The sequence below is a fragment of the Myotis daubentonii genome, chromosome 1 (assembly GCF_963259705.1).
Source record: "Myotis daubentonii chromosome 1, mMyoDau2.1, whole genome shotgun sequence".
In the NCBI taxonomy this organism is placed as follows: domain Eukaryota; kingdom Metazoa; phylum Chordata; class Mammalia; order Chiroptera; family Vespertilionidae; genus Myotis; species Myotis daubentonii.
The window spans coordinates 139123659-139148104 of record NC_081840.1 but is presented as its reverse complement, the minus strand read 5'-3'; the positions used below and the strand labels follow the sequence as shown (position 1 = coordinate 139148104).

At 41.7% G+C, this 24446-nt stretch overlaps 1 protein-coding gene and 1 pseudogene across 1 annotated transcript in view; one reads left to right on the top strand and one right to left on the bottom strand.

The window, feature by feature from the left end:
- KIAA1217 (KIAA1217 ortholog) overlaps positions 1–24446 on the bottom strand; it is a 315079-nt gene that overhangs the window by 167040 nt on the left and 123593 nt on the right.
- LOC132232099 (tigger transposable element-derived protein 1-like) lies at positions 1759–23837 on the top strand (annotated as a pseudogene).

The window sequence follows — 24446 nt, the reverse complement described above, 5'->3', positions numbered from 1 at the left end:
GTTCTGATAGCAGAAAGGAAGACTAAATTGCAGTGTACCAGTTGTAGGGAATGGCTTCATTTCCTCCTCTGCATTGCTACCTAGTGCACAAGGTGTATGCGAGGCCATCATAAAGATGCTTCTAGTTTGCATGAGTTATGGAAATGCGGGATCAATTAAGAATCACGGAAAAAATAAAAGGTAAGTGAACCATCAGAACTGAGATGGTGTGGGGTATGATGATGATGCTCTGTATTTCTTCTCGCCCAACTTTTACTTCTGTGTCTCTTTGTTTGAGCGGGGGCTTTCTAATTTGAGCTTATTAACCCTATAAAAATGAAAGAGTCTGAGTATTAGGAAAAGGGAAGGAAAAAGGGTCCGTGTGCTCACTGAAGACTGACCACAAGTTGGGCTGCTGGGGCCTTCCTGAGCACAGTGTGTTCAGGCCTCACAGTCCAGACCAAACGGTTCTGCCTTGTGTATGCTCAGGAGACAATCAAGTAAGAGTCCATGCTTGGGGGACAAAAAGGATGTGAGTGGCTATGTGCTAAGCCAGGTATCCAGGTATTGGAAACTCTCCCCGCTGCATTCCAGTTTTAACACTCTAAACTCACCTATGATGAAGCAGAGAACATTGAGGACGTTTGAGGAAATAAACGATATGTTGAAAAAATACAAGGCCAGATTGCCTAGAGCAGTGGTCGGCAAACTCATTAGTCAACAGAGCCAAATATCTGAAATTTCTTTTGAGAGCCACATTTTTTAAACTTAAACTGTATAGGTAGGTACATTGTTATTAACTTAATTAGGGCACTCCTAAGCTGGCCTTTGCTAAAAACGTCCTCAATCTGATTGAGGTATGTTTGCTGAGGTCGACCCCTTCAACTCTCCCATCCACACTCGTCTTGTATACTTGTTTCAAATAGACGAGTGTGGATGGGAGAGTTGGAAGGGGTCGACCTCAGCGAATGTACCTCAAAACAATGTACCTCCCCCATGCTGCGTATCCCGCGGCCCGCCTGTGCTGCATCTCCCGGCCCGACAGACCGACACCTCCCACTTCTTCTAACTCCACTTCTTCAAAATAGATTCGCCCAGGCCGAAAACCGACTTCTGCGCATGGGCCACGTAGTTTTACTCGCACTGCACGTGCGCGCCCCCGCGTGGTATTTTGTGGAAGAGCCACACTCAAGGGGCCAAAGAGCCGCATGTGGCTGGCGAGCCGCGGTTTGCTGACCACGGGCCTAGAGCCAAATCCCAATTCTGTTGCTTACCAGAGCTTTGTGGCCTTGGGCAAGGTGCTTAACTTACCTGTGCCTCAGTTTCCTCCCTTATAAAACGGGGACCGTCGTATGCCTACCCCATGGGGTTGCTGCGAGAACTTAATGCTTGTAAAGTACCTGGTACAGTGCCTGGCACGTAGTAAGTTCTAGATAAATGTGTCTGTTCCTGTCATTTTTATTATTAAAATGTATGTCAGTAATATGAACTGGGCCCCTAATTGAATGTACTGGAGCTGCGCAAAGGAAGAGTCCTAGAGCTCCGAGACCTAGAAGGGTGCAGGTTTCTGCTTTACTCCCGCCGCTGCGCTGCCTGGAGCGGCTGCTGAGGATGGAGTCTCCTGTTGGAGAGCCCGCTTTTCAGGTGATTGTGCCCCGATCTCTGACCTGCTGTTGCATTACTGCTGATTCACAGCTCAACTCGTGGTAAATGAACAAAATATTTCAAAGCAAGCATGCAATTAGTGTTCATTTCAGCAATAACTCTCACAATTTTAAGATGCACATTTCAGAATGCTGCAAGCATTTGGCTTTGAGAGGTTTAAATGCGGACGCGGGGCAGACCAGGCAAAGTACAGGCTCTCCGTTTAGTGGCCGACACGGATTAGAATGCCACACGCAGCTGAGTGAAAAGGCAGGAGGTGAGATGCGACTCAATGCAGAGAAAAGGAAAGTACTAACTCGCTGAGATGATTCAATTTTCATCAAGTACCTTTGAATGTCAAGTTCTGCCTGGAGAGAGATCAGCATGCACTGCAAAGCCTGTGTATCAGGAGAAAAAGAAAAAAATAGAAAAGAGAAAGGGTGAAAACATGAAGAGAAAAAGAACAGGTTGACCAAAGGGACCATCTATTTGTTCCTGATGAAAATGTAGCACAGTTAACTCTTTCTCTCCCCTACAGAAAGAAAGAATGGTGACAGTTCCATCTTTAAGTTTTAAAGAGAAACGGTAAAAGGCTTGATTGGCAATGAGTTTTCCCTAAAATATCTGCCACAAGCCCATCTAAATTCACCTTGTCATTTCAGAACATGTCACATGATTGGCCTATTGTCCTGAGGTTGTCCCAAGGCTGCAGGGGAATTGCCAAAGCCAGAGTGAAATACCAGGCCTAATGCGGGCCGGCAGCGAGCCCCAGCCTGCCAGCCTGATTGGCACTGGCCACTGGGCCACTGGCTACTGGCCTGGTTCTCCAAAGACGGGCCTGCAGGTGCAGCGCTCTGTGCTGTGGTTGGCCACGCAGGATGACAACTTGCTCATCATCAGACCCACTGTGAATACTTACAGGAACAGAGATCAGCATTAGGACTCAGGGAACGTATTCTGACACCTGAACCTGGCTGGCTCTGGAGTGTGCTGTCAGTTTACCATGATTATTATGCCAGTATTTAAACATTATTCACAACAGTCAAAAGGTAGAAGCAATTCAGCAGATGAGAAAATAAAAAGTGTGGTATCTATAATAATAAAAGCACAATATGCTAATTGGACCAGATGACCTTCTGGACGAAGCCGGGGCTGCAAGAGAAGCCTGGGTCCCAGGTGCCTGCCAGTGGCCAGAGGGAAGCCGGTGCTGGCAGCTGGGGGAAGGAAGGCCTACTCTTGCATGAATTTCGTACATCAGGCCTCTAGTATACATATAATGGAGTATTATTCAGCCTTAAAAAATCCTCAAAAAGGAATCCTGTCACATGTTACAACATAAAGTGAAATAAGCAGTCACAAAAAGACAAAGACTAAATGAGGTGCCTACAGTAGTCAATTCATAGTGATAGAAATAGAAGGGATGATGCCAGAAGCTGGGAGTGGAGGGGGATGGGGAATTGTTGTTTAATGTGCATAGTTTCAATATAGCAAAATAAGAAGAGTTCTGGAGAACAATGTAAATGTACTTAACACTAATGAATTGTGTACACTTAAAAAATGTTAAGATGTATATTTTACCACAATTAAAATGTCATGTATATTTTACCACAATTAAAAAGAAAGAGAAAACAGTTAGCCAACGAGGTGTCATGGTTTGGCAGCTCACTTTATATATTGCTGCACATGCATACAGATGTACAGGTGCACCTCGGAGATATTGCGGGTGTGATTCTAGACCACCACAATAAAGCGAATATTGAAATAAAGTGAGTCACGCAAACTTTTTGGTTTCTCAGTATATATAAAAGTTATGTTTATGCAATGTTGTGTGTAATAATATTATGTCTAAAAAATGTAATGCCTTAATTAGAAAGTACTTTATTGGTAAAAATGCTACCACTAAAATGTAAATGCTAAAAATCACAGGGCTGTCACAAACCTTCAATTTGCAAAGAACACAGTATCTATGAAGCGTAATAAAGCAAAACACACTAAAATGAGGGATGCCTGTATCCAGGTGGATAACTAAGATATATGAAGCCTCTAAATACCAGCTTAATTGAATTACATAATATCCATGATCCATTCCATTAATGTGCACATGTACATATATATGTGTATTTCTGGAAAAAAATTTATATTATTGGTAACTTAGTCTCACACATATTAGGTCACAATTATCCACGACGAAAAGAACATCTGAATAAAAACGATTATATCCAGAAGACCAAAAGCACAAAGACAGGTCTCCAGACAAGAACTGTTCTAAAATACTCTACCCAGAATGCACTTAGAGGTTAAAGAAGGGGAAAGAACTCAAAGGAACTTTTAAGGGAAGAGGGGAGTGACAACATTAGAATGATTAGCTTAAACTGGCCTCAGAAAAGCCCTTTTCAAGGTGAACATATTCTTGATGGAGAGGTGAGGGTTGCTGTAGGGCCCCCTGGTTCTCCTGCCCTGAAGTTTACAGGCTTCATCAGCTAAGAAAGAAATATCCCACAGTACAAATAATAGAAGCCCTGAGGAGGTTCATGATAAATAAAAGTGTAAGATAAAATCAGGGTGATAGATTTGAAGAGCTGCTATGTACAGAAAAGGAAAAAAAGGGAACCAAAAATCACAGAGTTTCCATAACAAGGAGATGGGGAGTAACATGGGCTGAGGGTAGAGAACCCAGGAGACACACAGCCCAGCACAGAGATGCGGAGATGGGAGTGGGTGGAGGGAACCAGTGCCCTGCTGACAAGGAGGCTGCCAGCGGGCCAGAGACCCAACCTCCCGCTGCAGGCCATGGGCAGCCGAGGAACCTGCAACAAGAAGAGAATACCTGGGCTAAGGGGACGAGGAAAGTCACTGAAGTACTTTATACTTTAGATCAGAATCATCTGAAATTCAAGAAAGTAGGGGCAAGAGGTGAAAGGCTTCCAACTTTGGAGCAAATCCCAACTCCACGGGTTGCATCTTTTCCTGCCTTTGCTGACTGAGGTCAAGGAAGCAGAAGCAGGAACAGTCCCCCTGGCTTCCGAGCTGCAAGGACCCAGGGGTGCAGGAGAGAGACCGGTGGTCCTTGTCAGAAGACGCAATGGAGAGAAAGCTCCAGAACCAGAGGCCACTGGAGCGGTAGCCTCTATAATGACAGATACATTTTCTCAGGATTACAAAATTAAACTCACAGGAAACCTTTCCACTTCTCAGCAGGCTTCATCTGTGTGGAAATGTTTTGAGCCCTATAGGTTTTGAGCTCTAGAGTAAAAAAACAGAGGGGGAAAAACTGGATTTTATTAGGCCACTCACATACTCTTGTTAAATCAAGTGTGTAGAACTTAGAAGCCTGATTTATGAGTTTGACTATAAACTAGAAAATTGTTCCTAAAAAAAAAAAAAATTAGAGTGGGTGGGAAAGGAGCTGAGCATCTTCAAGCCATTTCAGAGAATTGTAATGACGACTGAGTACTTTATCAACATAACAAGGTTACATCGAGATTCAGGGAAAACACAAGACTCACCGCCTTAAGGAAATGGCTGGAGTGTCAAAAATAATAATGCCGTAAAAATTAAGCGGAAAGACTCCTAATAAGTCCAATGACTATTATAGGAAGACAATGGCAAAGAGAAACTACAGATGCTGGGGTTATACTGAAGGTTATTTGAGATTTCTCTGACAGGTTCAGTGTGGCATTAAGGAAAGGGAGTTCACAAGTTTATTTTCTAAGAATAAATATGTTGATGAGCCTGAGAAGAGCTGATTGAAAACAGCAAATATGAGGTAAGTGCCTAATGCACAGATGAGGCAGGGAAAAGCAAAAATGAACAATAAACACACAGCAGTTGTAACAGTGAATGATGAGTGATACTTAGGTACTTATATTTTTTCTATTGCTACATCTGTTTCTGAGTTTTAAATAATGAAAATAATTATATCCTATATAATAAAAGAGTAATATGCAAATTAACCATCACTCCCTCACTCCGTCACAAAGATGGCGGCGGCCATGGAGCTGGAGCAAGCAGGAGGCTTGCTTGACCCTGGTGATGGAGGAAGCCAAGCTTCCTGCCTGCCCTGGCCAGCCCTGAGATCCACTCAAGGCTACAAAGTTTCAATTATAGAAGATAAATAAATCCCAGATACCTGCTTCCAGCCCGTGGCTGTGGCCAGCCTGAACACAGCCCTCAGCCCCTCAACCAGGCTTGCCAGGCACCCCAGTGGGACCCCCACCCTGATCCAGGACACCCTTCAGGGCAAACCAGCTGGCCCCCACCTGTGTACCAGGCCTCTATCCTATATAAAAAATGGGTAATATGCAAATTGACCCTGAGAGCAGAACGACTGGGAACAACTGGTCACTATGACACACACTGACCACCAGGGGCAGATGCTCAATGCAGGAGCTGCCCCCTGGTGGTCAGTGCGCTCCCACAGGGGGAGTTTTGCTCAGCCACAAGCCAGGCTGATGGCTGCCAGCACAGCTGTGGTGGCAGGAGCCTCTCCCACCTCCTCAGCAGCACTAAGGATGTCCGACTGCAGCTTAGGCCTGCTCCCTGCTGGCAAGTGGACATCCCCCAAGGGCTGCTGGGCTGCCAGAGGGAAGTCTGACTGCCAGCTTAGGCCCGATCCCCCCAGGGAGTGGGCCTAAGCCAGCAAGTGGACATCCCCCTAGGGGTCCCAGACTGCAAGAGGGCACAGGCTGAGGTGAGAGACCCCCCCCCCCCCGAGTGCACATTGTGCACTGGGCCTCTAGTCTATATATATAAAAGGCTAAGTGACCACCCGACTATCCAGTACATATGACCTGCACTGACCACCAGGGGGCAGCCGCTCAGCATGGTGACTTGGCAGCGGTGGTTCTCAGGTGATCCACCCTGGAACCAGAGAGGAGGGAGCCCGATTCCTCGTGGGGGAGCGCAATTCCACCTTCAGCCATGGGTGCACAAATCCGTGCACTGGGCCACTAGTAATAATATTAAGAGTATCAATAAAGATGGCAAAAGTCAAATGTAGGTCTCTGGTAAGCAACAATGAGAGATCAAGTTTAAAGGATGTTGGAGATTGCTAAAATTTAAAAACTCACAAAAGGTTCGGTTTTGTTCACAAACTGAAGATTTTCTGATATCACTTTACTTCTAGTCAACTTTTGACTACCTGGGAGCAATTTAACCAGGTTTGAGACTAATTGTGGTTAAAGAAAATATATTCATGAAAAAATTACAAGATCTAGTGAAATCATGTTTATATTAGGAGTCCTGTGAAGTCTGTAATTACACAATAATCATTGGTCGTCTAGCATTTCTTCTTCTAACATGAAGCCCTAATTGACAGAGACTAAACTTAGGTTTTTATTCATGTTTCCAAATTTATTTCCTTTTCCTCCTCTATTACTGTTGTGAAACCCCATCTCCATCCTGCCCGCCCCCCCCCACCCCCCCAAAAAAAGAGACACTAAGAAGGGATCCGGGGAACTAACTGGGCTCAAATAAAAAAAAAAGCAGAAGCCTAGCAGTCATTTCTGCACATGGACCTCTCATGCAAACCGTACTTCACAGAGAAGCCTCTGCACTAACCTGCTGGCCTGCACTGTGTTTTTACATCCGAGTCAGTCCTTATGAAGGAGTTCTTGGAGTCCTACATCAACAGCAAGACTGAGGCTTTCCCATCCAATTGGAGCTGAGCTGCACAGCTCGGACCAAGCAGATCTGCTCTATTCTGACCAATTAGCTACAGGGACGGGGACTTCTGTCTCTATGAGCCAGTTCCCCTCTGGCTGCAGTAGTGCACTTCGGGAGGGGCGTGGGAGAGGGTGAGAGCAGGGCTGCCTGGCTCTGGGGCAGCCTCGCAGCAGTGAAATGGCCTGCTGCAGCACCACCGAGCTGTTCCAGGCAGTGCTGTTTTCACAGCCATGCTGTATTACAGTTGAGCTGTTTGCACTAAATAACATTTCTTTCTTCATTGCACCCCAAATTGGGGATTTCTGTTGGTGTTTGAATTGGTGTCAATGACCGTCAGTTGACACTTCAACTTTGTTCTACGGAGAATTGTCAGTATTAGTTTCCACCGAGTTCAAGATTCAAGGAATGCAGAGTGCTATTTTTATCAAATTTCTTAACACCTATCATCTTCCTGCTTCTGAAATCACATAACAGGTATTTAATTTTTTAAAAAATATATTTTATTGATTTCTTACAGAGAGGAAGGGAGAGGGATAGAGAGTCAGAAACATCGATGAGAGAGAGACATTGATCAGCTGCCTCCTGCACACTGCCCACTGGGTATGTGCCCGCAACCAAGGTACATGCCCTTGACCAGAATCGAACCCGGGACCCTTGAGTCCGCAGGCCGACGCTCTATCCATTTAGGCAAACCGGTCAGGGCAGTATTTAATTTTTTAATCCTGACTTTCCTTCTCTGTAAAGTGGGGACAAAGTTTTTACTTCACGAGGTTGTTGTGAAAATTAAAGGAGAGTGAGGCATGTGAAACACAATGCACAATTTCTGGCACAGACTAAGAATACAAACGTTAGGAACTTCAAGTTTAGAAAAAATTGCCAAATAAAAACATGCTTTACTTTAACAAATAACCAAGCAATAAATATAAAATGCCTTAAAATTCTGCATATCATTTTGATTCAGCCATTCTATTTCCAGCAATTAACTTTAAGAAAATAATCTACAATGATCTACAAAGATGTACACAATAGAACCAATCAAACTAAACAGTCACTAACAATGAAGGATCCAACTCTATAACAATGCAGAGTGAAATTCACACATATAATTAAGTGGGAAAAATCATGCTAGAGAAAACGGTATGTGTTAGGCTTTCTTTCAGTCTACATATATAGAAAAAAAATAGGTAATACACCAAAATGTTAATCCATGTGGGTCATTAGTTTGCAAATGATTCTTTCACTCTTTATTCAGTATTTCTAACATCTCTAGAACATACATGTATTACATTTGTCATAAAAAAATAAATTATTTTAAAAAGTCACCTGGAGGTTTGGTATCAAATTATTAATGCTTGTTTTTCCCAAAAATGATATAAGTAGCTACAGATGGATATAAAATAAGATGGGAAAACAATATTCTATCCATTTGAGAGCCTTACAAATGGGAATAAGAAGATCATATCTAGATTCAAAGCCTCTTGATACTTGTAATTTTGCCATTATTTTTTCTCATGTTGATTATGTATTAGTTGCACCACCAGGGGGCGCATTGAATTAAGCAAGTACAATAATACAGGGTGGGGGCAAAAGTAGGTTTACAGTTGTGAGTACCTGAAAGTTTATTTTTGTACTATTATTTTTTTTTCATATATTTTATTGATTTTTTACAGAGAGGAAGGGAGAGGGATAGAGAGTTAGAAACATCAGCTGCCTCCTGCACACTCCCTACCGGGGGATGTGCCCGCAACCAAGGTACATGCCCTTGACTGGAATCGAACCCGAGACCCTTGAGTCGGCAGGCTGACGCTCTATCCACTGAGCCAAACCGGCTAGGGCTGTACTATTATTTATTAACTACTGTATTATTTTCCATACAAACAACTGTAAACCTACTTTTGCCCCACGCTGTACAATCTATCATGATAGGAAGAAGCAGCTAACATCCCAAATTTAGGAACACGACACACGCCACATTGATTGCTCTGTCACAGTTCCTCTTCAATATGCCTCACAGGGTGCCTTGTACAAACTCACTTTGGCTGTACGTAACCAGTCTGAAAAAAAAATTACACCACTTGTGTACCTAATATCAATGATAGAAGGAAGAGCATTGATTTCTGCAAGTCTAATAGATTTAATAAAATTGCCATCAAAGAAACAAAAATTAGTAGTCGCTCCTGTGACATAAAACTATACACAACAAAAGCAGATATTGGGAAAATAGTTTTAGAATTAATTCTACCCTAAAGACAGAATTATCAGTAACTTGGGAACAAAGCAGTATTAGGTTATTATGGGGTAAAAAGAAGGTTCTCCATTAAGAAACCCAATTGTAATATAATTTCATTTCTAAAAATGTTCAAAATATTAAAGATGGAATAAAATCAGGTAGCCTTGTGAGACTTTGTAAGTCATGCTATGATTTATAAATGATATTACAATAATCTTAAAATATAGGATCAAGCCCTGGCCAGTGTAGCTCAGTTGGTTGTACCATTGTCTCATGCACTGAAGGGTCCTGGTTCAATTCCCGGTCAGGCACCTACCTGGATTGGGTTCCATCCCTGGTTGAAGTGGTTATAGAGGCAACCAATCAATGTCTCTCTCTCTCTCTCTCTCTCTCTCTCTCTCTCTCTCTCTCCCTCTCTCTCTCGCTCTCTCCCTCTCCTTTCTTCTCTCTCAAATCAATAAAAACATGTCCTCAGGTGACGATCAAAATATATCTACATAAATATTTATATGATCAAGTCTAAGGGACTTTCTAGGGTAAGTACAAACATATAAGACTGCAGCATCTAACAAAAAGTGCTCATGGCAGAAATCTGAAGAAGTTGTAATTTTCTAGGAATCCTAAGTAATTCTATAGTGAATTTAGGATGGTGACTGGGAGGTATAACTTTTGGAAAGAGACAGAATTGGGCTTGAACCAATTTCAACATAATATCTGTGAGATCTTGAGCACGTTACCTTGGAAAGGTTGCCTTGGTCATGTTTCATGTGCAGTTTCCTCATCAATAAGATAATAAATATAATAATAATATTGCTTATATTATGGTTTGTTGTGTGAAATAACTTATGAAAACTGCTAAACCCAGTGCCTAGCATACAGTAACACAGTTAACTGCTTAATAAAAGCCCAGTAAATATTAGGGCTGCCACAGATCCTGTGCCAGCATGTGGCCGAGCAAAGTGTCTGAACCCTTCTGTTCTTATATTCTCATGAGTCGAATGGAGGTAAGGAGTTTGATTTTAAAACAAAAAATATAAAGCAAATATACATTACTTATGCATACAACAGAGTACTGCCTTTCAAAGCAGTGTGGTGGTGGTGGTGGGGGGGGGGCGGGTCTGGTTACCCAATTATTTCTATCACCTTACCAATGTCTTGAAAAATCAGACTACAAAGTAAGCAAGTAAACCTGGCATATGCAAGGTGGGTATTCAGCCAGTTCTCCCTATAGCCGCACCATTTGTTCATGACCACTGGGCCATAGCAGTGGCAGCCCTCACCATAGCAGCTGTTAAATATGGCAATTACTAACCCTGGTCATTTATCTTAAGTTCTGTGTTTCAACATCCACCCTTCCCGCCTCACAGAGTATGAGACTAAAATGATGCAATAAATAAATCTCTGTCAGAGTTTTGAACAAGTTAGATCCCTGCAAATAAAAGGTGGCTTTAGGATAAACAAATACATTGGCTATCCTAATTATATAACCAAATAGATTGGCTATCTAATTATATAACCACTTACAGGATGGCTGATGTCTCACTAACAGGCCTCCGAGTTCTTTCCTGAGCCTCCACATTCTGGCTTAACGAAGAGGGAAATGCAAGTGAGCTGACTTGGAAATGTCCCTGCCCAGTGTTTTATAAAACACGTACGCAGAGTTAACCCAGGTCAGATCCACAAGAGTGACAGGTATTCTCAGAACTGCCCCAGCCGGACGCAGCCGAAGGACATCAGGATGACCACGCCCCTGAGAACGCATTATCTTCCCATAGTACTTAACACCATGGGACACATTAGACATTTTGCTTACTTGCTTATTTCTTGCCGACCCCCACCCCTACCCCACCCTCCACCCACAATATGTAAGCACCAGGGAGGCAGGAATCTCTCCAGGGCTCAGATTTCACTTCTAGAATGAATGAAGGGCTGGGAGGTGGCTCTGGCTTGGGGGAGCCTTGGGCTTTGTCAGCCTGCTTGACTTGAGAGTTTACCTCTTGACCCTCTTGCATTGTTGGGTCTGACGAGTCCAGACATGAGCTCCCGGCAGCCGTGCCTACACCAGCAAGCTCAGCAACACTCACATCAGCCTCCCCAGCCAACTTGCTGACTCCCCTCCAGCCGCCACTCAGGGCTCTCCATGGCATTCCAACCCATCACCTCGGCTCCCCTGGCTTTAGTGCTTCTTGGCTGCACTCACACCTTCTTCAAAGGAGGAACATCTCCACCTGATATGGGATTCCTGTTGGGCAGAATTTCTGTTCAGTTTTCACCAAAACCCTCCTCCTCTGGAACACTGAACCCAAGTGAAACAAAAACACTCCAACCCCTCAAGGAAAAAAAGAGCTCTGAAAATCCAGGTTTTTTTTCTCCCTCGTTATTACCAGAGCTTCGTTATATATTCCATCCTTGTTCCAACAGCTGCCTGCCGGTAGCTGCCACAGGGGAATTACCTTCCTCTGGGATACAGGTGCCAGTTAACACCGGCCTTGCCATGAGCTGACCAGGCCTTGACTTAAGAAGCAGCTTCTCACGCGTAGGACCCGACTTTGAATAGGGAGGAGAGCCCGAGAGTGCAAGGCTGGGCCCTGGCCGCATTTCCCAGGGTCCAGAAACAGTCACATTATTTTGGAACTAAAAATTATTGTGAAAGCGGATAAGCTTTATCGGGGAAGAAAATACCTTCTCATACAAATACTATCTTTGACAATCCCATTTCACTGCTAATAGCAATCAAATAAGAGATTGAACCCATTTCTTCAGCTCTAAGACGGACTGGTATTATTAAACGGACAAGGAAAACACGGGCCACCATCTGTGGCTAGTTTGTGATGATCTAACATCAGCACTATAATAAATACAACCTCGCTGGGGCCCAATTACAAATTAGTATTTTTAACATTGCAATTAAGGAAAAGAATTTCTGAAGAAGTACGTAAAAGGGGAAAAAGAGCTATAGGTCTCTAGCATGATTCTGAAGTTACTGCAGTAGAATGCATACATTCTCCTAGCTGGGTGAATACTGCTAGCTGTCATTTTTAATATTCCAGCCTAATGTTTTGTTTATAAAGTAGGTAAAGATTCCAATGTTTGGGAATCAGAAGTCTGGATTCTAGTAGTTCTTGGAGAAGTTTAACATGTGTCCCTCTAATTGCAATGAATTAAAATAGAATGCCTGCACATAACAATTCAACTCTAAACAGACTTTGCTAATTGCCTGGAAATAGCGGGAGCAAAGAGCTGAAAGCAGTCAGTGAGAACACAAACAGCCTCTGGCCCTGCACTGAGATGCTGAGAGAGTGAGAGGAGAGAGAAAATCGCCCCTTAGCAAAACTAGAAGTCATGTGGCTCCTGTCTATCACCGTAAATATGGAACTTTTCGACCTGGGGGCAACCACAGTTCACAAATGTTCATCAGGACTCTGGGTGGTGCCATTAGAAGGCTTTCAAAAGCACATTTAAGAAGATTACCAACTGTCCTTCCCAGAGAAGGGCACTGAAAAGTTAATTGAGAATTTCCTTGCCACTTCTTCCATCAAAACACAGAAATAAGTTGAAAATACCCAAAGGAACAAATCTAATGAGAAATATGTTTGGGAGAGAAATACAAACAGAAATTGTTATTCACAAACAAAACATATTGTTATTGTAAAGGCATTTTTGTTTGTTTTTTACCAATGGGTATTATTTCACCAGCATTTCCATCTGGACCATCTGCCTGGGTTGCCTCATCACCTGTCCTAGAACATCAGGAAGTCATCATATTGGAATGTTAACACTTTGGGGTGGGATGGCTTTCTTTTCCCTCCTCTAAAGGAAGTCTGGGTCAGCAGGATTGGGGTAGAGTGAGGGGCAGGGGGACCTGCATTCAGGGAGTCAAGAGGAAACAACATCATTGAGATGGGTGCTCCTTGCTGATCTGAACATGTCCTTCAGGAAACACCTCTTTCTCCTCTTCTGCCTGGAAGACCCAGGAGGCTGCTATGAGTCTGAGGCTGAAGTGTAGGCATACAGGGTCATTCTGGGTTTCTAGCGGAGATCTCAGCACCACTCACCCTCCAGCACACCTTAGAGCAGCGGTTCTCAACCTGTGGGTCGCGACCCCTTTGGCGGTGGAATGACCTTTTCACAGGGGTCGACTAAGATCATCCTGCCTATCAGATATTTACATTATGATTCATAACAGTGGCAACATTACAGTTATGAAGTAGAAACGAAAATAATTTTATGGTTGGGTCACAACATGAGGTACTGTATTTAAAGGGCCAGAAGGTTGAGAACCACTGCCTTAGAGAATCCCCCACCCCCAAATCCCTCCTTGGGTTTGCACCTGCAGACATGAGGGTTTAGGATGAAGCTGAGAAGGTCACTCATAATTTTCAAACTAATTGCTCCATTGTATTTCAACTCTTAGCCAAGGTGTCTGACATGGAATCTTCCTCTTCTTAACCCCTGGCCCCTCTCAGAATTTACCAAGTATCATGATGGCTTTCAACGACCTGCACAATGCTAATAAATCCACTTGCATATCACCACTAAAGCACAACAACAGTTCCTTTGCCTCTGGGAACAGAAACCCACTCTTTCAGGGCCAGATTGCCAAGCAAGAATAACCCTGACTCTCCACCTACTCCTAGTTTGACACTGACCTTTTCAATATAGGGCTAACTTTGAGGTGTAACTGAAGAGCTTAATAATCCAAACAAAGGACAGTTAAAATAGAGCATTTCATTAGTTGACATAAAAAAAGAATGTATGTTCAGGAGAATGGTGGTGCTCTGGGCACCATAATCTACAATGGGCAGACCAGTGGCTGTTAGGGAGAAGGGTGAAACTCTGTAGTTGCTTTTTAAGTATACATGTAAAGTATACACACATACCTTGCAATTAATTGCATAAAAATGCAAAACGATCATGTGGCCATGTGGAACAATGGGAGCAGGCAGACTTCCTACGGGCTCAATCTCTCTTTAAAGGAGTTGCTCAGTGAGCCACCCTCCTCCCCGTTCATAATGCAGGTCTTAGGTCAGCTGGGAAGACTTATGGCGAAAGTATAATCCAATGTTTAGCCTGTTATGGATTTGTCTACTGACCTCTTTCCCACTCCAGTGGAGCAGACAGTGCAGCAGAGAGGGAAGGCAGGCCACGCTGGTGGTCAGCCCTCACTAACCAGGGATAAGGGAAAGGAGCCCAGCTGGACAAATGACCCATCCTGAGGGTGTCCAGAAGACCCATTGCTGGCCCTGGACTGTTACACCCCCAGGAAGCATAATGCAGAGCCTCCCCATTGTGTTACCAGCCACCAGCATGTGTAGACTCTTGTCCTGTCTGTCAACCACAAGGGCAGGATCAGACTCGTGACAGACAAGGTAGTAGCTTATGGATGGGCTGTGAGGTGCCGAGGGCGATTTCATGGGAACTAAGAAGCCATCGTGTTTCAGGAATGCCTCACCAACTCGGTAGCTGAACCTTACAAATCCATAGCTTCTTGGTGCGCCAAGCAGGGTCTCTGGACACCATCATTAAAAGTGTAGGCACCATTGGGAGAATAAACAGCAGCCTTACCGGGCAGTTAGACTCATTATCAGCAAGGTTAGTAGGGCCTTTCCTGAGAGGGTATTTTGATAAGATGTAGGAAAGGGGGTCCAGAAATGAAATAACTGTCGCACAGGCAACTATGGTTTACTCGTTGTTTTTCATGAGTTCTGCCTAGACACGAGGTGGAGGCAAGTCCTGTATGCTCACTGGCTCTCCAGCTTCCCCTAGTAACTAGAGGAACCTCTCCATTTCACAATGGGCAAGAGGTTCAGACTTTCAGTGTCTCTCTCCTGCCAGCCCTGGGGAGTCCCAGCTACCCCCGCCTACACTGTTAATGACCAAATGAAGTCATGAATAAATGCTGACCGTGGATTGTGCTGTGAAGAGCACGGCCATAGAGACTGGCAGTCGCTCCAGAAAAGAATGAAGCCCAGGGCAGGGAAGCAAATAAAGTCAGAGGGCAAGAAAGGAGGCCACAGAGAGCATTTTGAATAGTTAGATTCTCTTACGAAGAGTAACACTTGAAATGCATGGCCCACTGGGTAGGATTAATCATAAAAATCACAAATCACTGTCAGTAAGCTCCAGGGGATGTAGGTGGACAGGATTTGGGTACAATCTGTTTTATGGAGTTTTCATGGTTTTGTTACTTAACCTCATGCTAACAAGAATAAAAATGAGACTCAGTAGCACAGTACAGGGGAAATCCATATCCTATTTCAAGGCCAACTAGTAAAAGAAATTTGCTGTGTCCCTCTAGAGATGTCAAAAATTAAATAATGGAAACAAAATTTCCTTGATTCTTCTGTGAAGGGCAGTTTTTCTTAATCACTGGAATATTTTGGCCTAGGGAGTCCAAACTGATCATGAAGACACCACAGAAGTATGTAATCAATACAAAGACCTTTTAAAAATACACACAGGCAAGACAGGTTTATCTACAGTTATCTCAGAACTAGAACACAGTAAAAAAATCTTTACATACAAGAGAAGGCACACTAAATAACCTTCCTTTGGTTTAGTTCACAATATAAATCAGACTGCTTTCTCTCCCCCGACTTTTGTAAAGACTGCCCCATGGTGCAATTGGAATTACATGACATGGGAGAAGAGTATCCTTCAGCATTGATGTCATCATTGTTTGGGAGTCAGGTCACAGCTCTAAACCCAGGAAGCATCTGCAACATACAACATTCCTTTCAACTTCTGAGGCTTTGGGGCCTAAAGCCAAAAGGTGATGAGTAACCTCAAAAATATGTTCTTCTCTTTCTTTAAAACAATTATTTTGGGGGAAGAGGGTGACACAAAAGCAATTTGCACCACCTTACAAAGGAGTTGAAGAGGTACTCCTTATCATGCCTGCTTTTAATCTTATGTTTTTGTAAACCGTCTTTTCTTCCAGAATTTTTTTCATGCCTGAAATCTACCTCATTTTAGCACCATTACCCAAAGGCCCTCTCTTCAACTCTGGAGCTAAAGGCATTCCTAGTACACACGCTTTTCATTAGTGCTTACATTTCTTTTCTGCTGACCATGATTGCACATCAACTTGCCAACAATCTCTGCTCAGGAGAGAGATTCAATTCTTTTTAAGAAGAAAAATCACTGGGTACTTTATTTCTCCATGCAGATCTCATAATACAAAGATGTTCAATGCATTCAGCAGGTGACTCATTTTCCTTAATGTCTTTCAGATACTGGCATGCACATCCCAGCATTTCCATTTCCACCATCCAAAGCAGAAAAGATAAGACGAGGCTATATGTTACCCAAGGTTATATATGATTATATGAGAAAGGTGCCATAGAAGTGTGTCTGGTAGAACAAGCTGGCCAGGGAGCAGGAGGCACAGTATTAGAATAAGACTGTCCTAGACATGCTTTCTACCAAATTACTTAGCCTGACGGAGCCTTAGTCTTCTTGTCTATAAAATGGAAATATCACCATGTAGATGATCCAAAGGTTCAGTGAGGGGTAAGTGAGATAACTTCAGTGCCTGGCACATAGCCCATATTCAACAAACACTTTCCTTTTGCTCCTTCTCCAACCTCTCTTCAAAAATCTTGCTAACATACACACACAGATGTTAGGGGATCGCCAGGTGAGGGGAGTTATTTTCTATAGTACACATTAGCTGATCCTGGTAGTTTTCTTTTTTTTCCTTTTTCTCATTTCAAATGACCAAGGTTACATGTTCTTCATAAAATCATTAAGTTAATATACATCTATTGATAATCTCCTATAAAAACACTGGATCCCAGCTCACTTTGTATACTTAGGTCTACACTATCTGATTAGTTAACTTGCTCAGAGCAATATCTACTGTTTGCTGGGGCCCCATACTTCACCCTAAAGTCATTGCTTTTCACTGAACTCATTTTTAGTAAAAGGATATTAGAGTTTAACCTGCTTATTCTTGAGGTCTACTCTTAACTTAGATTTTTCTGGTCTCCATTATCTATAAGATCTTATGGGATGTACAGGAGGTGGCTTTTTTGATATGTATATAATATTTCATCTTTTTTCCTAAGACCTCACTAACTTCTAATTTAAAACATTAATAACTTCCCTTTATCTTTAGGTAACTTTTACAAAAATACAAAATGATTTTTAAAAGATCTCATACCGCCCTGGTTGGTAAGCTCAGTGGTTAGAGTGTTGGCCTGTGTACTGAAGGATCTCGGTTCGATTTCTGGTCAAGGGCACATATTTGAGTTACAGGTTTGATCCCCAGACCTGGTCAAGGAGTGAACGGGAGGCAACCGATCGATGTGTCTCTCTTCCATCGATGTTTCTCTCCCCCTCCCTCCCTGCCTTCCACTCTCTTTAAAAATCAATAGAAAAAAATATTCTTGGGTGGGGATTAATAAAAAACAAGCAAAAAATATCTCATACCATAAATACAGAGTAAAAAGGAAAGAAATATTTGCTGTGAGTACATACTAAAAAACAATAATTGTGTCCATTTACTCTACTATGCTAAGTACACTATTCTAAAGCCACTGTATCCACTAACAGTCCAAATGTGTACTTACACATTGCTAGCTATTTGTTTATCAGGTTACACAGCAGGTATGTTCCCAAAAAGATGTATGTAAGTCAAACTTCAATGGAATTACATGTTACCTTTGTTAACTGATTAAACATTATGCTTTTATTTTCATATATAATTTATTTTCAATTAAAATTTTATCATTTAATGAAGAGCTATAAAATAAGTTGATTCTATTATGTGCATATTGGAATGCACTACAGAAAATTCTATTTTAGAAGTAAATTTATTGGTCTGATGGAGTAGAATAAAAGAGAGAGTCCTTTCAGGATAAGAATGATCATACCCTAAGTTCAATGGGTCAGTAATTACCTCTTATAGTACAATTTTCTGAAGGCAAGAAATTATATGCAAATGCATAGAGATACTATCTTGCTTATTCACTTCAAAACTCAAAGTATTTCTTCACAAAATTGACATGCAATTTGTGGTTGTTTTTTTTTAAATGTGTGGTTTGCATTTTTAAAAAATCAGTACTCTCTCTTTTATTCTACTCCATCAGACTGTCCTAGGTATACTTACTACCAAATTACTTTCTACCAAATTTCATTCTTCCTCCTACTCATGCCAAGAGTAATCCCCAGCTATGAAAACAAAATATTTTAAAGACAAAATTGTGATATAAAGCCTTATGGCTTGTTTCATGGCATAACCCCAATCATTAATCTCCTGCTCACCCAGTGCCAAAAGTGGTCAAATCTGGCACACATGTGAAAAATAAATGGAATGCGTTTCCATTTCGTTCTTTATCTGAGAAATGAGAGGAAAGTGTTGAGTCAGGGAAGTCCTCCAGGACAAGAGGATGTGAAATAATGTAAATGTCTCCAGGCCCATTTTCCAGACCTCTGAGTGTTGATCTAGTGGAGCCTTTGAGAGAGTCTGGTGAGAAAGATCACGTACTATGTCTCTGAGGAAATAAACCCACATCTCAAGCTTAGAGGTCTGAACGTGTCCATGAAAAACACACCTTTCTGGATGCCGGGTAAAGGGAACTCAATTCAAGAAAGCACACATCTCGCACCAAGTGGCTGCCGCCTTTGTCCTTTGGCTTCCTACATGGATCCTGTGGCTGCCTGAACTTCAAGCAGGGAAGAGTTGAGGTTTCAAGACTGGTGATCAATTGCTGTAGTTTATTTTCTTTTTTATAGATTTCAGAGAAAGGCAGGGAGAGGGAGAGATAGAAACATCAATGAGAGATGAACATTGATCATCTGCCTCCTGAATGCCCCGCTACTGGGGGTTGGGCCCACAACCCGGGCATGTGCCCTAACTGGGAATTGGACCCTGACTTCCTGGTTCATGGAATGACACTCAACCACTGAGCCACACCAGTTGGGTGCTGTAGTTTATTTTTAAGCAAGCATTTGGACCACTAATGTGTGCCTTAATACTCACTCAGCCAACTCACAGTTATTGACAATAGTATAAGACCAACCAGGAAGTATCTTCAGATTCTATTTTGTTGGGACATATTCATATGGATGATGGTAGTGTGTGTGTATTTTATTGCTTCAAAGTGAACAAAACCCAAATGTCCTTTGACAGATAAATGGGCAAACAAAATGTGGTTTATACACACAATAAAATACTATTTAACCTTATAAAAAACAGAAATTCTGATGCATGCTATTGCATAGATGAACCTGAGGACACTATGCTAAGTGAAATGATAAAGCTGTCACAAAAAGACAAATATCGTATGATTCCACTTATGTGAGGTACTTACAGTAGTCAATTCATAGAGATAGAAAGTAGAATGGTGGATGCCAGTGCCGGGGGAAGAGGAATTGGGGAGTTATTGTTTAATGGGGATAGAGTTTCAGTTACAAGATGAAAAAGTTGTTTAACAGTATATTAACAGTGTATTGCATTTTTTTAAAAATCTGAAGATTAGTTGTTTAACAGTGTAAATATACTTAATTCTACTGAACTATAGACTTAAAAATAGTTGAGATGGTAAAATGTTGTGTTACGTGCATTTAGCCACAATAAAAAATTTAAAAAAATACTGTTGATGGTCAAAATACATAAATACCATAAGAGAGCAAAATAAAAAAGGTGGACAAGAAAGCACGTCTGGCCTGGATTCTCTACAAAGTATCTAAATATATAAGGAGGGCTCAATGGAAAATTATTCTGAGTATATCATTTGAGATGTGGGGGCAATCTATTCAATCAAGTCTGAATAAAGATTTCAGCAATATTTCATTTCATCTAATGTTCTTTTGGTGTTTTCCCAATCTTTTGATTCCTTGAAGTATTTAACCATGCTCTTAACCTCAAAAGCCGGACTGTATGCTACAAATGCCCTTGGGAGAGGCTCCCTGAGGTAGGCTGCAGTTAGTGTATGCTGCCCTTCCTACTTGGGAAAGGGGCTATGTGTAGGCAAATATCGCAGTATTTGTACCACTTGGGGAGTTTCAAGCTGGATATGGGAGAACTCAAACCAATCGCTACAACTGTCCTCCAAGGGCCATGTGTTAAAGCTTTTCACGGCCTCTTCTTATATGCTGGACGACGCAGTTGTTCATGAAACCACCATGCATGGTGCCTCAAATTACTTGGACTGCAAAGAATGTTTTCATATTTGAAGGCAGGACAATAGGTTAGACATACCTTTTAGCACACGCCCGCATTGCTTCTCTGACTGTGGTCTGCGGCTAATGAGCATCTATGCTTTTTCAATTGACAAACTGCTCGTTCAGCTTAAGATGATATACCGCCTGGACAGTTGATATTCAATTCTCTGACATAGTCTGCGGAGTTGATTCTGTTACTAATATAGCAACTCATTGAATGCACACAGTCTGTTTTAACTCAAAATATGATCCAAAAGACAATCCTACCATTAAAAATATGGAAGAGAGAAAGAAATCTCATTTATTTTCTCTCCAAATAAATAGTAAGGTTTCTCCTTCGAACTATAACATGTACAAATAAGGAAATTTTATAAGCAGGGGCTGTTCTCTGACCATGTTTAAGCACAAATCTGTGTAAAATTATTTCCTCTTTTTGGAAAATACTTTATTAGCATGGGTGAAAAGATCCTTTACTATTCACATTATTAACTAAAGAAAGGCTTTACATTTTCACATTCCTCACAGTTAAGATAAAAACTGACTCTTGGAATCTACCCCAAAACCTCAATTTCCTGCTCTGTAAGAAGATTTACCTCGGAGAGTGAATAGGTCCTAACTGCTGCCAAAGCAAAGGTCTTTGTATGAAATCAATCAGATCTGGGCAACCCATAACTCTATTTGATGTGCCACATAGTAAAAGATGCAACACAAGAAATATTAATACTTTTCTGGCTGATCTACAAATGCACTCAGAACAAGCATACCTCATTTTATTGGGCTGTGTAGATACTGTGTTTTTTTACAAATTTAAGGTTTGTGGCAACGCTGTATCAAGCAAATCTATTGGCGTCATTTGTCCAACAACATTTGCTGACTTCTTGTCTCTGTGTTGCATTTTGGTAATTCTCACAATATTTCAAACTTGTTTGTTGTTATTATATTTGTTATGGTGATCTGTGATCGGTGATCTTTGATGTTTCTATTGTAATTGCTTTGGGGTGTCATTAAACCGCACCCATACAGGATGACAAACTTACTCGATAAATGTGTGTGTTCTGTCGGCACCATCAACCAGACGCCCCCACCTCTTTCCCTCTCCTCATGCCCCCTATTCCCTGCAACACAATGATATTAAAATTAGGCCAATTAATAACTCTACAATGGTCTCTAAGTGTCACACGTGAAAGGAAGTGAAAGGAAGAGTCACACGTCTCTCACTTTAAATCAAATGCTAGAAATGCTTAAGCTTAATGCGGAAGGCATGTTGAAAGCTGAGATAGCCCAAAAGCCAGGCCTCTTATGCCAAACAGTCAGCCAAGTTATGGATGCAAAGGAAAAGTGACTGAGGGAAATTAAAAGTGCTACTCCAGTGAACACAAATGATAAGAAAGTGAAACAGCCTTATTGCTGATATGGAGAAAGGTTTATTGTTCTGGATAGAAGATCAAACCAGCTATAACATTTTTCTAAGCCAAAGCCTAATCCCGAGCAAGGCCCTAACTATCTGCAATTCCATAAAGGCCAAGAGAGGTAAGGAAGCTGCAGGAGAAAAGCTTAAGCTAGCAGAGCTTGGTTCCTGAGGTTTAAGGAAAGAAGCCATCTCCATAACATAAAGATTCAAGGTGAAGCAGTAAGTGCTGATGTAGAAGCTGTAGGAAGTTACCCAGAAGAGCTAGCTAAGATAATTCATGAAGGTGGCTACACTAAACAGAGTTTCGATGTGGATGAAACAACTACATTGGAACAAGATGGCACCTAGGACTTTCATAGCTAGAAAGGAAAAGTCAATGTCTGGCTCCCTAGCTTCAAAAAACAGGCTGACTCTCTTGCTAGGGGCTAATGCAGCTGGTGACTTTAAGTTGAGGCCAGTGCTCATGTACCATAACAAAAATCCCAGGACTCTTAAGGATTATACTAAATCTACTTTGCCTGTGGTCTATAAATGGAACAACAAAGCCTGGATGAGAGCACATATGTTTCCCACATGTTTTACTGAATATTTTTAAACCCACGGTTGAGAACTACTGCTCAGAAAAAAAAGATTCCTTTCAAAAGGTCACCTGGTCACCCAAGAGCTCTGATAGAGATGTACGAGATTAATGTTGTTTTCATGTCTATTAACACAACATCCATTCTGCATCCCATGGATCAAGGGGTAATTTTGACTCTTACATCTAACTATTTAAGAAGTATAATTTGTAAGGCTATAGCTGCCATAGGTAGTGATTCCTCTGATGGATTTGGGCAAAGTATATTGAAAACCTTCTGGAAAGGATTCCCCATTCTAGATGCCACTAAGAACATTTGTGATTCATGGGAGTAGGTCGAATGATCAACATTAACAGACATTGGGAAGAAGGTGATTCCAACTCTCATGGATGACTTTGACAGGTTCAAGACTTTAGGGGAGGAAGTAACTGCAGAAATAACAAGAGTACTAGAATTAGAAATAAAGCCTGGAGTTGTGACTAAATTGCTGTAATTTCATAATAAAATGTAAATGGGCCCAGCTGGTGTGGCTCAGTGGTTCAGTGTCAACCTATGAACCAGGAGGTCACGGTTTGATTTCCGGTTAGGGCACAGCCTGGGTTGCAGGCTAGATCCCCAGTGTGGGGCGTGCAGGAGGCAGCCAATCAATGATTCTCTCTCATCATTGATGATTCTATCTCTCTCTCCTTCTCCCTTCCTCTTTGAAATCAATAAAAATCTATTTGAAAGTAAACAAACCAAACACTTAAACAGACGAGGAGCTGTTTTTTATGAATGAGCATAAAAAGTGATTTTTTTTTTTAGATGGCATCTACTCCTGCTGAAGATGCGGTTGAGAATTGTTGAAATGACAACAAAGGATTTAGAATGTTACATAAACTTAGTTGATAAAGTGGATGCAGGTTTTGAGAAGATTGATTCCAATTTTCAAAGATGTTCTGTGAGTAAAATGCTATCAAACACTATCACATGCTACGGAGAAATTGCTCCTGAAAGGAAGAGTCATTGGATGCAGCAAACATTAATGTCGTCTTATTTTAAGAAATTGCCACCCCAACCTTCAGCAATCGCCACACTGAGCAGAAAGCAGCCATCAACAGTGAAGCAAAATCTTTCACCAGCAAAATGATTATGACTTACTGAAGGCTCAGGTGATGACTAGCAATTTTAGAAAGTATTTTTAAGTGAAGGTATGTATATTTTTAGATATAATGCAATTGGACACTTAATAGACTACAGCATGGTATAAACATTAGTTTTATATGCACTGGAAACAAAAAGTTCACATGACTTGCCTTATTGTGATATTCACTTTATTGATGTAGTCTGGCACCAAACCTGCAATATTTCCAAGGTTTGCAATATGCCTGTAATGTCTTATTTATGGAACACTGTCACAGAAGTGAGATTTCCAGAGAAATTTTTTTTAAAATATATTTTATTGATTTTTTTACAGAGAGGAAGGGAGAGAGCTAGAGAGTTAGAAATATCGACGAGAGAGAAACATCGATCACTGGGGATATGCCCGCAACCCAGGTACATGCCCTTGACCGGAATCGAACCTGGGACCTTTCAGTTTGCAGGCCGACGCTCTATCCACTGAGCCAAACCGGTTTTGGCCAGAGAAAATTTTTTAAAATATATTTTGGATGCCAATTTAAAAATTATCTTATTTAATTTTAATTTGGCATACATTCAATCTTTAAAGCTTAGTGTAAGAACAAAAGTTCATTCTTTTTTCAGATGATACAGTATCACCATGAACATTAGT